The sequence below is a fragment of the Lithobates pipiens genome, unplaced genomic scaffold, assembly GCF_037356315.1.
Source record: "Lithobates pipiens isolate NorthernLeopardFrog02 unplaced genomic scaffold, aLitPip1_a1.2 Scaffold_22, whole genome shotgun sequence".
Classification (NCBI taxonomy): domain Eukaryota; kingdom Metazoa; phylum Chordata; class Amphibia; order Anura; family Ranidae; genus Lithobates; species Lithobates pipiens.
Window position 1 is genome coordinate 123,370,144 of NW_027507784.1, and position 16,389 is coordinate 123,386,532.

Genomic DNA, 16,389 nt, shown 5'->3' on the forward strand with positions numbered 1-16,389 from the left:
TCTTGAGACCCTAACAAGCCAGAAAAGTACAAATACCCCTTTTGGAAAGTAGACATTCCAAGGTATTTAGTTAAAGGCATGGTGAGTTTTTTGAGGTTGTAATTTTTTTCCCACAATTCTTTGCAAAATCTATTTTTCTTTTTCTTTTTTTTTCACAAAATTGTTATATTAGCAGGTTATTTCTCACACACAGCATATGCATAGTACAAATTACACCTCAAAACACATTCTACTACTCTTGAGTATGGCAATACCACATGTGTGAGACTTTTGCGCAGCGTGGCCACATACAGAGGCCCAAGATGCAGGGATCTCCATCAGGCGTTCTTGGAGCATAAATAACAGAATTTCTTGACTACCTATTACGATTTTGAAGGCCCTGGAGAACCGGGACAATGGAAACACCCCAAAAATGACTCAATTTTGGAAAGAAAAACACCCCAATGTGTAATCTATGAGGCATAATGAGTCTTTTGAACATGTCGTTTTTTTTCTACAAGTTTTTTTAAAATGTGTAAAGAAAATAAAAACAGCCCTGTAGCCGTCATTCGGCTATGGGTCGGTTGGTAAGTGGTTAAAGCAAAGTTCTACACAGACCATAGTCTCCAGTGCTTGCATTTCCGCTAAATATTTACTAGTTTCTCCCACATGACAACAGACACCTCCCAAAAACACATAAAAAATGCATGTCAAAATGAACCGTATTCTGCATAGGTGTGATCCTAGCCTTAAAGTGGTTATAAAGCTGTTTTTGTTTTTGTTTTTTTTATACAAATAACAAACATGTTATACTTACCTGCTCTGTGCAACAGTTTTGCATGGCCTGAAACACTAGCCATGAGTGAAAGAAAAGTTTTTGTGTTATCAGTCATATTCTCAGAAAAATGGCCAAGAAATTATAAATTCTGCCAGGGTATGTAAATTGATGCCCATTCCTCTTGACAAGAGCCTGGAGTTCCTGTAAATTCTTGGGCTGTCTTGCATGAACTGCACATTTGAGATCTCCCCAGAGTGGCTCAATGATATTTAGGTCAGGAGACTGAGATGGCCACTCTAGAACCTTCACTCTGCTGTAGCCAGTGACAGGTCGACTTGGCCTTGTGTTTTGGTTTATTGTCGTGTTGCAATGTCCAAGTACATCCCATGCGCAGCTTCCTGGCTGATGAATGGAAATGTTCCTCCAGTATTTTTTGATAACATACTACATTCATCTGGCCATCAATTTTGACCAAATTTCCTGTGCCTTTGTAGCTCACATATCCCCAAAACATCAGTGATCCACCTTTCACAGTAGAAATGGTGTACCTTTCATCATAGGCCTTGTTGACTCCTCTCCAAATCTGATAGAGGATGTAGCATTTAGGCTACTTTCTCACTGGGGCATTGCGGGCCCTGGCGGTAAAGCAGCTCTTTACCGTCGTTTTAGTGGGGCTATGCGGCCACTAGTGGGGCAGTTTTAACCCCCTTGGCGCGAAAAAAGGCCAAAACCGCCCTCAAAGTGCTGCCGCAGGGGCGCTTTGCAGGCAGATTTGCAGCGCTGCCCTGTTGTTTTCTATGGGAAGGGGCGCTTTAGGAGTGGTAAATACACCGCTCCTATAGCGCACCAAAGATGCGGCTTGCAGGACTTTTTTGACTGTCCTGCAAGCTCACCGCTCCAGTGTGAAAGCCTGAGGGCTTTCACACTGGAGAGACAGCGGATGTTTCAGGGCGCTTTGCAGGCGCTATTTTTATTGCTGTAGCGCCTGCAAAGCACCCCAGTGTGAAAGGAGCCTTATGGTTGTGGCCAAAAAGCTCAATTTTGGTCTCTCCACTAAAATTACTTTGTGCCAGAAGGTTTGAGACTCATCTATGTGCTGTTTGGCATAGTGTAAGCGGGACACTTTGAGGCATTTGCACAGTAATGGCTTTCTTCTGGCGATTCGACCATGCAGCCCATTTTTCTGCAAGTGCCTCCTTATTGTGCGTCTTGAAACAGCCACACAACATGTTTTCAGAGAGTCCTGTATTTCACCTGAAGTTATTTGTGGGGGTTTTTTTTTTGCATCCCGAACTATTTTCCTGGCAGTTGTGGCTGAAATGTTAGTTGGTCTACCTGACCATGGTTTGGTTTCAACAGAACCCCTCATTTTCTCTTATATTCACCGACCAAAACAGCTCCTCTCTTAGCCATTGGGTTGTTATGCCCTATTACTAGGAGATACTAGGCATTAGTTGTAATAGGACACTCGGAACTCTTAGTTCCGCCCGGGGGGCAGTCCCTTGGGCAACAACCCTCCACCCTGCCATGCAGTCATCAGTTTTATTTTGCTTAGTGAAGGAGAAGGACCTAGGAGCCCTGCAGGCCCATCCGTCCGTGCTTTTTTATGCAGAAGCGTGACTTTTTTTGCGCAAGATGAATGATCCTGTGATCTACTATCAACAGCTGGCTGGGTGACAGGCTGGATACCCTTATCCTTGTAGTCTCCCCAGTCCGGCCATTGAGCGTGTGCAGGCCACAGCTACGCACTCGGCAGGCCACGACGAAACCTCAGGTGGTCGGTGAGCTTTTATGCTCCGGGGCATACATATGAATGAGCGGGCTACTGATGTCTGTGTCACAGTATGCTGAGCCAGCAGCCACCCTTTACTGATCAGTGAGTGGGTCTGTAATGGAATGTCTCCCAGCTCTTCGGGACTGGTAAGTACAGCTCTCCCTGCTTCGGCGGGGCTGAGCAGCTGGGCATTCCCTGGGAGGTCGATTCGGGGGTCCCTCACCTCCCTCTCTTCTCTCCCCTGTCCCTATCTCCCCCCGTCTCTGGGGGGAGGGATGGTGTGTGTGTGTGTGTTTATGCAGGGGCTCTTCGGGGGGGCTCTCACCTGGGGGGGGCTGCGCTGGCTAGCGGTGTCCTGGGTCCTGTTCTTCATGCCCCTGGAAGGTGTCTGTGAGGTTTTGCTGATGTCCTGTACAGCGCTGTGTTCCCTACCATCGTTTTCTCCCTGTACCTCATGGAGCTGCTTTGGCGGCCATTTTAGGTGTGGGCAAGCGCAGCATCCTCTCCTGGGCTTCAGTGGCCATTTTCCTAGTGATCTCCTATTCAGGACACTGACGGCCATTTTCTTGAAGCCTGAACACGTTTTTCAGTGTTCTCTAGCGGCAGTATGTGCTCTCAGCCATTTTCCCTGTGTTTTATGTCTTTGTACTGGATGCTCGGCGGCCATTTTATTGAAGCCTGAGCACACTTCAGAGCAGTTGTGGCACTATTTGCAGCTGCTGCCACCAACGCAGCAATGTTTCCCCTGCAGCTGGGAGCCCACAGGGACTACAGGCACTACTTGCTGGATAGCGCAGAACTCCTCAGGGAGGCGAGTCCAGCAGAAAGGAGCTGCTCAGCCAGCGGCAGTAAGGAGGGTGGGACTGTCACTGTCCTAAGTCCCCTTAGGGTGGCAGACAGAGTAGGGTCAGTATGGCTTCAGAAACTGGTGTTTTTTTCCCACAAAATCCAGGCAATTGCAACCGGTTCGCCTGCAGACAGTGCAGTGCCTCTGGACGCTTTGTCGGCGGTCCTTAATACGTTCGTTGCCAAGATGGAGGCGGTGCGTGGGTGCAAAGGTGGTAAAATAAGGCCCTGCCCTGTCCCCCGGGGAGAGCTCTGATGCAGACTCGGGCCCCGCTGAGGCTGGTGACCTCTCCTCTGTTGTTTTCAGATGACGCTGACCAGCGGCGTTCGGACAGTGAGAATGAGACCCCGTCCGGGTCGGTGTGCGCGATAAAGCGCTTGTTGGGGCACTTATCATGGCTGTGCGTGATACCCTGAAATTTCAGGAGACAGCAGATCCCTCTGCTGATGTAGTGGTCCCTTTTGGGTTCCGTAAGCCAGCCCGTACACCTAAGGTGTTTCCGTATCTGACTTATTTCGATAAGTTCATATACAAGGAATGGGGTAGACCGCATCGGACCTTTTCGGTCCCCAAATACATGGCGGTGCGTTACCCCTTTGAGGACAGCCTTCTCAAAAAATGGTCGACTCCTCCAGTCGTGGACCTCCCAGTATCCAGGTTAAACAAAGTAACCACAATCCCGGTAGAGGGGACGCCTGCCTTTAAGGACCCCACGGACAGGAAGGCCGAGGCTGTGGCCCGTTCCTTGTTTACGGTTGTGGGGTGAGCAATGCGACCAGTACTGGCATCCACGCTTATGTCGCTGACACTTGCTGAGTGGGCAAAACGTTTGCACCGCAAATTGGGGGAGCAACAGGCTTCTCCTATCTGCGTGGAACTAACAGACCAGTTAGTGCAAGGCCTTAAGTACGTTTGTGATGCTCCCCTGGATACCCTCCCTCCCCTGGATACCGGCTTCAGTGTCAGCAGTGGTGCTGAGGCACCTGATTTGGCTAAAATGCTGGTAGGCTGGCATCTAAAAAAGCCCTGACGGATTTACCCTTCCTTGGCGAGCGGCTCTTTGGAGCCTCGTTGGATGACAGTATTAAAAATGCCACAGGTAGTAAGAGTACCCTACTCCCACAGGCCAGGAAGGCTAAGGAGTCACGGCGTAGGCAAGGGCCCTCATTTTCTGCTCATAAGCGGCTTTTTCGTCCGCCCGGGGGTTTGGCAAAATGCCTCCAGCCCGACAGGACGACCTTTAAAGGACAAAAACGTCCCTGGAACCGCAAGCCTAACAAGTCTGCGAGGAAAAGTGGATTCTTGCCCTCCAGCATACCCGTAATCCCGGCTCACTGGGAGGCCCTAATGGGGGGCAGTAAGGGACCTGCTGAGTCGCGGGGTGATAGTACCTGTTCCAGAGCTGGAAATATTCCAGGGATTCTACTCCAATCTGTTTGTAGACCCCAGAAAGGAAAGGGTAGGTCCAATCTTGGACCTAAAAGCCCTCAATTGCTTTGTAAAAGTACAGAGGTTCAGAATGGAATCAGTTCACTCAGTAGTCGCTACACTCCATCAAGGGGACTCCTGGATGCGTACCTGCACATACCCATATGCCTTCAGCATCAGAAGTTTCTGCGATTTTCATTTGGGGAAGCCCACTACCAGTTTGTGGCTCTCCCTTTTGGCTTGGCATCAACCACTCCAGTCTTTACCAAGGTATTGGCTCCTGTCTTGGCGTTGCTGCGACAACGCGATTGTAGGTTACCTAGACGACCTCCTCCTGAGAGCATCTTCCGTCTCAGTATTAGAGGAGCATGTGGCGATCACAATGCAGACCCTGCAGGAATTTGGGTGGCTGTTGAAGCTAAAAAAAGATGGCGATCGAAACCGACTCAGCATTTAGAGTACCTAGGCTTACTGCTGGACTCCATGGAAGCGAGAGTGTTTCTCCCTTCAGACAAGCTGCAGACTCTCAGAGCCATGGTAAAACTGTTGATGAACCGCAGGTGGTTGTCGCTGCGCTTCTGCATGCGAGTCCTGGGACTCATGGTGGCCTCCTTCGAGGCAGTACCGTATGCCCAGTTTCACACCAGAGTCTTGCAGAAGGAGGTCTTGAAGAAATGGGACAAATCTCTGTTATCCCTGGCTCGGCAGATTCAGGTGAGCCAGTTAGTCACGGATTCCCTGCTCTGGTGGCTGAGGTCCCCGACACTGTGGTCCGGGAAGTCATTCCTACCTAAATTGGACAGTGATCACAACGGACGCCAGCCTAACCAGCTGGGGTGGAGTAATGGGAGTTCAGTCGACCCAGGGCCTCTGGTCGGAGGAGGAATCCAAGTTACCGATCAATGTGCTTGAACTGCAAGCGATCAGGCTATGTCTCTCCACATGGTCGATAAAACTTCGAGGGCGTCCGATCAGGATCCAGTCAGACAACGCCACGGCGGTGGCATATGTCAATCATCAAGAAGCTCAGCTGCCACACGGGAGGTCGCTCACATCTTTCGGTGGGCAGAGCGACATGTACCGGCCCTATCGGTCATTTACATCCTGGGAGTGGAGAACTGGCAGGCGGACTACCTAAGTCGCAAGATGCTGGACCCAGGAGAATGGACGTTGCATCCGGAGGTGTTCAGGCTACTGTGCCTGCGATGGGGCACTCCAGACATGGATCTTATGGCCTCCCGTCTCAATCAGAAGGTACCGAGATTTGTGTCCAGGACAAAGGATCCTTGGGCAGATTCGCTGGTGGCTCTGTAGGGTCAGTACCAGCTGATCTACCTTTCCTCCACTAAAACTGTTACTACGTCTGCTCTTCAGAGTGGAGGCCGAGGGGATTCCAGTAATTGCCCCAGATTGGCCCCAGCGTCCCTGGTATACAGACCTAGTACACCTGGCGGTGGACGCCCCCTGGCAACTGCCGTTACGAGAGGACCTGCTGTCTCAAGGTCCAATTCACCATCCTGCTTTACCGTTGCTGGTTTTAACGGCATGGATATTGAGAGCCAGGTGTTGAGGAACCGGGGCCTTTCGGACTCAGTGATTCCAATTATGTTGAGAGCGCGGCAATCTTCTCAGAAGATATCATCGTACCTGGAAGGCCTACATCTCCATGTGTGAGGAGAAAGGATGGCATCCACGCTCCTATTCTATATCGAGGATCCTGCTGTTTTTACAGCAAGGAGTACACCAGAAATTGGCTTTAAGCACCATTAAATGACAAATATCAGCTTTGGCTGTCTTTTTTTTTTTTCTCTAGTGAGCACTTTTGTTCAAGGGGTCCGACATGTAGTTCCTCCGGTGTGCCCACCGCTACCCCTGTGGGATCTGAATCTGGTGTTATTGGCGCTTCAGAGGCCGCCATTTGAAAATATCAGAGATCCCGCTGTTGACCCTTTCCCAGAAAGTGGTCTTTCTAGTGGCTATTACATCGGCCAGGAGGGTTTCAGAACTGGCGGCCTTGTCTTGCAAGTCACCCTATCTGGTTATCCACAAGGATAAGGTGGTGTTGCGTCCGCAACCTTGCTTTCTGCCCTCCATTCCCTGGACATGGTCCGGGCTCTGAGGGTGTATTTGTCGGCTATGGCTCCCTTGTGGAAGTAGGACTCCTTGTTTCGGTGGCTGGTCTGAAAAAAGGCATGGTGGTCTCGTCGGCCACCATTTCCAGGTGGATCAGACAGATTGTAGTACAGGCCTACGCCTTGAAGGGGCAGGTGCCCCCCTTTCCAGTCACGGCCCACTGCGCCAGGGCGATTGGTACGTCTTGGGCTTCCGCCATCAAGCGTCTGTCGCTCAAGTGTGTAAAGCAGCAACTTGGTTGTCTGTTCACCCCTTTACAAAATTCTACAAGGTAGATGTCAGTGCATCGGCTGATGCCTGTTTTGGCTGCAAAGTTTTGCAGGCGGCCGTGTAATTTGCAATTACGTTTTTTTCCTGTTTTTTTTTGGTAAAAAAAAAACACTGTTACTTTTAAGCAAATGCACTGTTGCATTTGTTACCGCAAGTTTTCGAGGCGGTTTGTAAGGTAGTGACTGCCAGTTTGAGGAGCACTCTGTTTTTTTTGTTTTTTTTTGGGGGGTAAACGTTCTATGCTGTTCCCACACTCTGTGTTTTGTGGGTGAAGTTTTATACTGTTTTATACTGTTTCCCACATGCCATTGTGGGTGAAGTTTTTCTGCTGTTTCCCACCCCTCGTTTTGGCTCTGCTTGGGGAGGTCCCGATGGTCTAAGAAAGGAGCTGTGTCAGTCGGTGAACATAAGAGAAAATAGGATTTATTTTTGTACTCCCCGTAAAATCCTTTTCTCTATAGTTCACCGACTGACACAGCACCCTCCCCTAATATATTTTTTTACTTTATACTGCTTGTTCACGTACTGAGGCTGCAGGAAGCAGGCTTGGGGGGTTGTTACCTAAGGTACCGCCCCTTGGGCAGAACTAGAAAGTTATGGTTTTGTTATAACATGTTTACATGTTCTGCCTAGTCCTCTCCTGAAGGTGATGTAACAACCCGACGGTCTAAGAAGGGAGCTGTGTCAGTCGGTGAACTACAGAGAAAAGGATTTTATGGTGAGTACAAAAAATACTATTTTCTGCCTCACCCATTGTGTGTAATTGCATGTAAATGCCATGGTCACTCGTCAAAACCTGTTTATATGAAAATACATGCAGTCTGGTATCAAACCAGAGGAACTTCTTCTCAATTGAAATATTTAATTTTTCTAATTTTCCAAAGAAGTAAATCTTTGAATGTAAATCCCCCAATATATGTATTTTAATGTGCATTCAACATTAGAAAAATGTATTTGTGCATGACCCATGTGGGTTCCTGCCTAATACTTGGACAGTGCTAGATGTAATATACCAATTGACTTCTGTTTAACCATCCTGTTAGAACTTTTCCATTCAATCAGTACTGCAAGCTATAGCCAGCAATGCTAATCTGTGTATTCTGATAGCAGGTAGGTCCCCCTACTGTCAGAATACAAAGATACAGCGAGGAGCATTCCCCCAGCCACCTTGAATGTGTGGATGGAGGAATCGGGTCAGTTTTGTGTTTTAACCTGCTGGTTTAATAATGGCCAGCTTTATTCATACAGTATAGGGCACAGACTGAATATTAATAGACCTTGGGTATAGGCTGCTACCGTGTTTCCCCGAAAGTAAGACAGTGTCTTACTTTCTTTTTATCCCCAAAAGCCCCACTATGTCTTACTTTCGGGGTATGTCTTATATTGGAAAAAAACATTTCGAATTTTTTGTTTTAACCATAAAATTAAAATTTATTAACAACCTGAACAGTATTGTATTCACCACAAAACAGTTTTATAAAAGGAAGTGCCAAGAATGTCTTGTTACAACATTGCATAACATGTAAAACAATGAAAAATGGTAAGAACGAACAGTGGAATACTGGAAGATAAAACAGATTTATGTGTGATACAGTACCACCTGCTGTATTTAATCCAGTGTGACACCTGCTGATACCCACTGGGTTACATACAGCAGATGATACCCCAGTATGCCAGTGTGTATGTTTTACTGATGTATGATTAATACTGTGTGCATTACCGTATTTTAAGCAGGAGGCGGCAGTGACAAGTGCAGGGGACGGCGCGGTGACTTATGGAGAGGGGGACGGCTCAGGCGTGGGCAGGAGGCGGCGCTCATTAAGATCAGAGGGAAATGGCAGACGCGGCGACGTATGGAGAGGGGGACGGTGCGGATGTGGGCAGGAGGCGGCGCGCAGCTAGATGAGAGGGAGGCGGCAATACCCCCGTGTTTCCCCGAAAGTAAGACATATGTCTTACTTTCGGGGTACGGCTTATATTAGCCGACCCCTCTGAAACTCCCGATACGTCTTACAATCGGGGGTGTCTTACTGTCGGGGAAACACAGTACCTTTAGGTGATTGGACACTGGCAAAGCTTTTGGACACGTCCCTGGGCTTACCCCTATAACGCTATTCTACTCTGTGAGAACTACAGTTTTTTTCTAGTGTCCTGCAGGTAGTCGACCTCTTATCCCTCATGGAGAAGTTTTTGTGTGGCCTGAAAAGATAACAGACTGGTCCTGTTATTGGATAGTTACTGTAGCCTTTTAGCAAATATGAGACATAATATCCCCACTACTTGCAGTACACTTATTAGTGTCTCCTCCGTTTATTCTTCTCTTCATGGGCTCTCTCCAGCACCCTTTTACATAAATTCCCCCCCCCCCCCCTTTTTTTTTATTTTTTTCTTTCTAACTTTTTTTTATATCATTTTAGATATTTACTCTGATTTGAATGTCTGGGGGTTTTGCCCAGTGCTTGTCAATTCTACTGACCGAATTGAACCATTCCAAATTTATCTTGCTCTTTGAGAGAGTGTGGTATTAAAAGTTGATTATTGCTTTTGTTTTTTTGGAAAACTGGACAATACTGTGGATTTCAGCTCTGTGTCAAGCAGTATGCGGTTTTCTATCTTGCTTTAATAAAAAAAAGTGAAAGAAAACTATCAGGAAACCAGGAATTGTGTTTGACTCTATTCACTTGTTGAGTTCTTAAAGGATATAAGTTCCCCTTTGCAAAAAAAATAATGCACGTCTTTTTGCAGGTTAAAAAAAAATGCATTTATTATATTTTTATTAGGCACCTGTAAAGCATTGCACCCACGATCAATTGTGTGTGGGTGTAATGCAAGGCTCCTGCAGACTGTCAGTGTAGCTGTTTGCCCGTGCTTCATATGGGCAGGCGGTTACTGAATGATAGGAAGAATTAATGACCTACCTAGAGCACTCATCCATGCCCTGGTAGTTCATTGAAATCTACAAGTCATCAGCCATAATGGCTGAAGTAGTTGTAGTTCTCCCATTCAAAGAACTGTGAAAGATTGACGTGGCCAGGTTGGCGGAGCCCCTCACAGCTGCATTTTTTTTAGTAAATTGTTACCGTGGGTGCAGGGAGAAGATCCCTGGCCCACTGTCACAGTGGTGGTGGGGTGCATGGGCTCTTCATTTAGTTGCATGTTATACCCTGGATACGGGATAAAATGGGGCTTGTGGACAGTATGCATAATGCTGGTATTAGCAATCTACTGAAAGGTTTAATGAGATCACTCTCAGAAAAATCTGCTTTTAGGCAATTCTCAGCTACACATTTTCTTTCATGGAGATGAACTCTTCTGTCACTCCCCTCTGCTAACTTAAACCAAAACTCTGTTAAACAGTCATTGATGTCTGTTGTTCAACAGCACATCTTATTCAGTATTTATCAGCTACCTATTTTGAAAGCATTCCAGGGATCTTTCGGCTGTTGTGCAGTACATACCACAGCAATCAGATGGTACTAGCTGATGTTGAACTCTCTGACTCTGCAGTCTGTAACAATTGCTCTTCCAGCCTTGCTGTCAATGGGCAGTGGTAGTAAGCTCCTCTGTCTCCTCCTTACTGACAGTGCAGTCCAGATCCCAGCATTATCCCCCTAGCAGAGTTGTTCCTCTGGACTCACAGGACCCTGTTTTCTTCACAGGGCTGTTCCATCTTGCAATCAGCTCCTGCCTTCAAACTTCCTTTCACCCTCAGGCTAATGCTGCTTCACTGATGTGCAACCCTTAGGTTGGGTTCACCAATCTCCTTCTAATGTATAAACACCCTTTTATTTGAAAGATACAATCCTACTTACAAATCCTACTAGTCTTGCAGGCAATTAAAGGGATGTACACACAGTATATTCTCCTGTCTGAGGCCGGGACCCGACGACATAACCAAACGTAAACACTCCCCTTTCACATGCTCCCACCAAAAACTCAATGGCCTTTCAAAGGCTGTAACGCTTCTTCCTCAGGGGGATTGAAGCCCCAGAGCAGTTCAGACTATATACCCGACTACCATTTCATAAGCCCATGCCCTTACTGGTCATGGGCAAATTAACCCCTTAGACTCGCATTCTGATATAGGGTTTAGGCATCAATCATTCAACTTTAAACCTTTAATATTACATTACACATTTAAAATTTGTTTATCATACATCACGGGGACACAGAGTGAGGCTATTATCCCTTACTGGGTTATACTTCATCTCCAGGTGAATGGACACTGGCAGACCAATGGTCTTTAGACAAGAAGTGATCCCCTATAATCCCTCCCATACTGGAAGTACTTCAGTTTTTTTTTTACCAGTGTCTGCAAGGTGGATGGGCATGTTCGAGATCTCTCGTGCTCCAGGTCTTAAAGTCCCAGCATGGTTCTAAAATCAAGGGATTGACCAATCAGATCCATTTGAAACAAGCTTATATGTTAAGATAAATGATACCCAAGCCTCGCAAAGAAGACGCAAGGATCCTGCAAGGTTTTGCCTGTAATACTTCCTCCGGGCGCTGGACCCTGCATAGTTGAATCCTGTACACCACAGAGCTAAGGCATTTTGGGAGGGTGCTGTACAGGTCCAAGGGAGAAGACCCTAAAACATGAAAAGGGTACCCAGTCCTCGAAGGTCCTCAAGTGACAGGAACCCGCCACGCTGGGTGAGAATTGGGCTCTTCGTTTCTAAGGTTGCCCTGCGCCTTGACAGGTAAGTGAAATCCCCCCTTATTTACTTATTGTGGGGTGCCCCATGTGTGTAACAATCTTTTAATCTAAGGCTGTACACCTGTGTATCAGTGACTGTAGGGGGGAGTTTTGAGCTGACTGTTGGACAGCATAGCTTTCTTGTTGTCTTTTGCTGTCTTGTCTTTTGTGGATGGTCTGCGCACGAAGATTCGCTGGCGCACGCAAGTTAGTTGTGTGTGTGCACACGGGAGTGTGACCAAACGCAGGCACACAGCCATCTTATTTAAGCTAAGAGTGGCTGACATGCGGCGCTTCCAGGGGACAGCTGTGGGACACAGAGCAGGCTCTGAAAACCTTTTGCTTTCAGCAGTTCCTTCCTCCTTACCCAGGTCATGTGAGTCACCAGGTGTTGGCAAGCTAAGGAACTTAGCAGGATTGTTTCTTAGGGGTTTGGCGAGCCCTATTAAAAGGTCTCCCTTCTGGGGTAAAATACTAAACCTAGGTACTCCCTTTTGGTGGCCTCCAATGTCTTCAAAAAGAGGAGCGGGGCTAACTACCGGAAAGGGCACACCCTGGTGTTGTATCCCCAGACCAGAGGCTTCAGGGCAATCTGAGCCGATGCACCTGTCTGGCATTGTGCCTACAATCAACGCTGCTGCTTCAGTCTTTATCACCAGGGATGAACTATCCTCAGCCCTAGCTGAGTTGGAGAACAGGATTGCCTCTATCCCACAGGGTGGCAGGAAGCATGACAGATCTCCCTCCCCTGAGCCTCCTAATTTGGAGCAGGAATGGGTTGAAGGGAAAGAGCTAGATGCTAATGACTTAGGAGAAGGCCCGGCAGATGACTCCTCTTCTGAGGAATCTGGGCCAGAAGATGCCCAGTTGGTATCAGCCTCTCATTCACAGAGGCTTTTGATCCAGACTCTTACCAAAATGTTTCGTTCTATCTTTGTTACTTCCTGCAGAGTTTTCTGAGCCTCCCTTGTCCTCTTTGGGGGTCCCTGAAGCCTCCTCAGGCTGCACAGGCTTTCCTCTTGCACCTGCTGTTGGAACAAGTGGTGTATGCCAATTGGGAACATCGTGACAGGATTTTCGTTCCTCCAAAGAAGTTTTCCCTTTTATATCCCATGGAGGAAAAGTTTAAGAAATGGAGCATGCCAGCCATAGTCTCTTCCTTAAACAAGAACTTAACTTGTCCAGTGAAAAAACTGGAATCCTTATTAAAAGCTTCCTTTTCTTTGGCAAGTTCAGCTTAAAGGATCAGGTCAGACGACCCGATAGGCCTCACCAGGAGGATGAACTTGCTGAAAATAGGGCAGATATTCCTTGAGTGCTGTGTTTTGCTTTAGATGCCTTAAAGCAGTGGTCATCAACCCTATCCCCAGGGCCCACTAACAGGCCAGGTTTTATGTATTAACTTGGGGAGATGCAGACTAGAATACGGCAATCACTGAGCAGCAAATTATATCACCTGTGATGTATTTCAGCTATCTTGCAAGCTTGGCCTGTTAGTGGGCCCTGAGGACAGGGTTGATGACCACTGTCTTAAAGGATGGGGAGCGTTTGATGATCTGGACAAGTACATCCATAAGATCTCCAGAGGAAAGAATTCTTTACTTCCTGTAAAGAGAAGGACCAGGTGTCCCTCATTTTAAACCTCAGGGACTTCCTCAGGTATTTCAGTGACAAGGCAGTTCTGCCACCAACAGGGCCAGAAAAAACCCTGGGAACTCCTCTAAACCCGGCACCAAGCCCTCCCTTTGAGGGGACGCCCCCACTCTATCAGGTGAGGGGAAGGCTGCTCCAATTTGTAGACATTTTGAGAACAGTGGTGCAGGACGAGTGGGTCACCTCAACAGTGTACTGTGGTTACAATCTGGAATTACGGAGGTTTCCACCTCAGAGGTTTTTTTTAGAACCAACGCTCCTGCGCATCCTCCAAAAAGAAACTTATTGTTTCAAGCACTAGATCGTAGGGAGTAATTATACAGGCTCCAGTGTCCGAAAGAGGCACAGGGTTTTATTCAAACCTGTTCAGTTCTAAAACCAAATGGGGACATTTGCAGTAGAGGAATGTCATTTCCAGCTTGTGCACTGCCCTTCAGTCTTCTCACAGCACCTTGGGGGTTTACAAAGATCCTAGCACCTGTACTGTTACAGGGGCACAGGAGATCCTGGTGCTCGGATGTGTGGAAGACCTCCTGCTCAGAGATCACTCACTACAGGCCCTGGAACACAGTGTAGCCTACACAGTCCTACACAGTGCAGTATTTAGAAAACGTGAGTTGGGTCATAAATGCCAAAGTTAGCCTTGAGATTAGCTCAGAGTCTTAAGTGTCTAGGTCTGATCCTGGATACAGTCCAGGCAAAGATATTTCTGACACCCTTAAAGATCTGTGTCCTGAAGGATCAGGTGCGTCAGTAAGGGGCACCAGGCACCCCTCTATTCGGCTCTGTATGAGTCTTCTGGGAAGGACGTTGTCCTCCTTTTGAGGCAGTTCCCCACACTCAGTTCTAGTCCAGACCTATACAACAAGTCATCTTGTCTCCCCGGGCACACGTAAGCCTAAGCTGGTGGTTGCAGTATCGGAAACCTGCAAAGGGGAAGATCCTTCCTCCCTGTGTCTTGAAGAGTACTGACCACAGATGCCAGTCTCTCAGGCTGGGTCTTAACCCTAGAGGGGCTCACAGCTCAAGGAAGATGGTCAAGAGCAGAGACTGCTTATCAACATCCTGGTGTTACAGGCGGCACGTCTGGTCATATGGTCCTGGACGGTCGAACTTCCGGACTGTCCCATCAGGGTTCAGTCCAACAATGCTACTGCAGTGGCCTATATCAACCACCAGAGTGGTACCAGGAAGCCGTTCAACTCAGGAGGAGGTGAACCACATATTAACCTGGGCAGAGGGACATGTGCTGGTTCTATCAGCGCTCCATATTCCGGGTGTAGAGAACTGGAAGACAGATTCTCAGCTGCCAGCACATCTGCCCAGGGGAATGGTCCTTAAACCCGACCGTGTTTTGGGAAATCTGCCAGCGTTGGGGATGGTTAGAGGTCGATCTATTGGCATCCAGGTTCACTGATCTGAATCTTTATGCAGGGGTAACTCTTTGCTTCCCCCCCAGGTCACCTATGTGTCCTTGGGACTCAAACCTGGTACTGAGTACAACCGTTTGAGCCTATCAAGGAAATTGGCTATCACCTCGGCTAGAAGGGTGTCGGAGTTGTCACCCTTTCTCGCAGGGAACCATACTTGATCCTTCAAGGTCGTGTTAGGACCTTTTCCATCCTTTTTGCCAAAAGTGGTGTCGGCCTTTTATTTGAATCAGGACATTGTTTTGTCGTTTTTTTTTTTTTCTCAGCCTCATTCAGCAGAAGAAAGATGGCTGCACTCCTTGAAAGTAGTGCGAGCAGTCAGTTTATTTGTATAGATCTGTGGATCAGACTCCTTTTTTGTTTTACCAGAAGGACCAGGCAGCTTCCAAAGCTTTCATTGCCAGTTGTGTCCACCAGTTGGTCATTTAGGCCTATGGTCTGAAATGCAGGGCTCCTCCCTTTAGGGTGAGAGCTCATTCTACCAGGGGTGTAGGAACCACCTGGGCTTTTCGCCATCCGGTATCTGTGGCTCAGATTTGTAAGGCTGCTACCTGGTCTTCAATGCATACATTCACAAAATGTTATGAAGTGGATGTTTGAGCAGCCAAGGATTCGGCTTTCGGCCGCAGTGTACTGCGGGCTGCCTTATAGGTCTGATGGCTATTGTTTTGGCAAGGTGTCTTCCTTCCCCCTCAAGGCTATTGCTCTGAGATGTCCCAGTAAGTAAGGAATAATAGCCTCGCTCAAGGTCCCGTGATGTATGATAAAGAAAATAGGATTGCTCTTTCGTTCATCGATGGACACAGTACCACCTTATACTTGACCATTGGGTTATATCGCCTCCGCAGGAGTAGGACTAGGCAGAACAAAAAACACCTGGCTATGCCCATGGGCTGTCCTCAGTCAGTATATAACCCTCTCTAGGGCTGCAACTAACGATTATTTTCATAATAGATTAGTTGGCCGATTATTGTTTCGATTAATCGATTAGTCTGTTAATAACTTTTAAAAAAAAGCAACGAGTGGGTCAAATTGACATTCATTTTCAACCACAGTGACAGGAAAATTTGGAAATAGAAAACTTCTTAGACAAAAGGAATTCTCAGTCAATATCTGTGTTTTTTTTTCATTCAGCGAATGTACAAAGACTTTTCGTCTGAATATTCTCATCTGAAAATTGATCGGTGTGACCAGCATAAGGCTCAGTACACGCCTATGCAGTTTGCTTTTTGATCTGTTTCTGCAGTGCTTTTTGCTGTGCATTTTTGATTTTTGCGCATGTGATTTTACTGCAATTTGCAACACAAATTGCTGCAAAAACGCAATACATGCTTTTCTGCAGCTTTTCCATTGAAGTATATTGAACCAATAAAGGACCATTTTGCGTTAAAAGTCCCTGAC

The 16,389-nt window shown here is 47.3% G+C and overlaps 1 protein-coding gene across 4 annotated transcripts in view; it reads left to right on the plus strand.

Annotated features, from left to right (window-relative positions):
• The window catches only part of HDAC4 (histone deacetylase 4), a 406,345-nt gene that overhangs the window by 344,138 nt on the left and 45,818 nt on the right, over positions 1–16,389 (plus strand). The gene's annotated exons all lie outside the window — the stretch shown is intronic.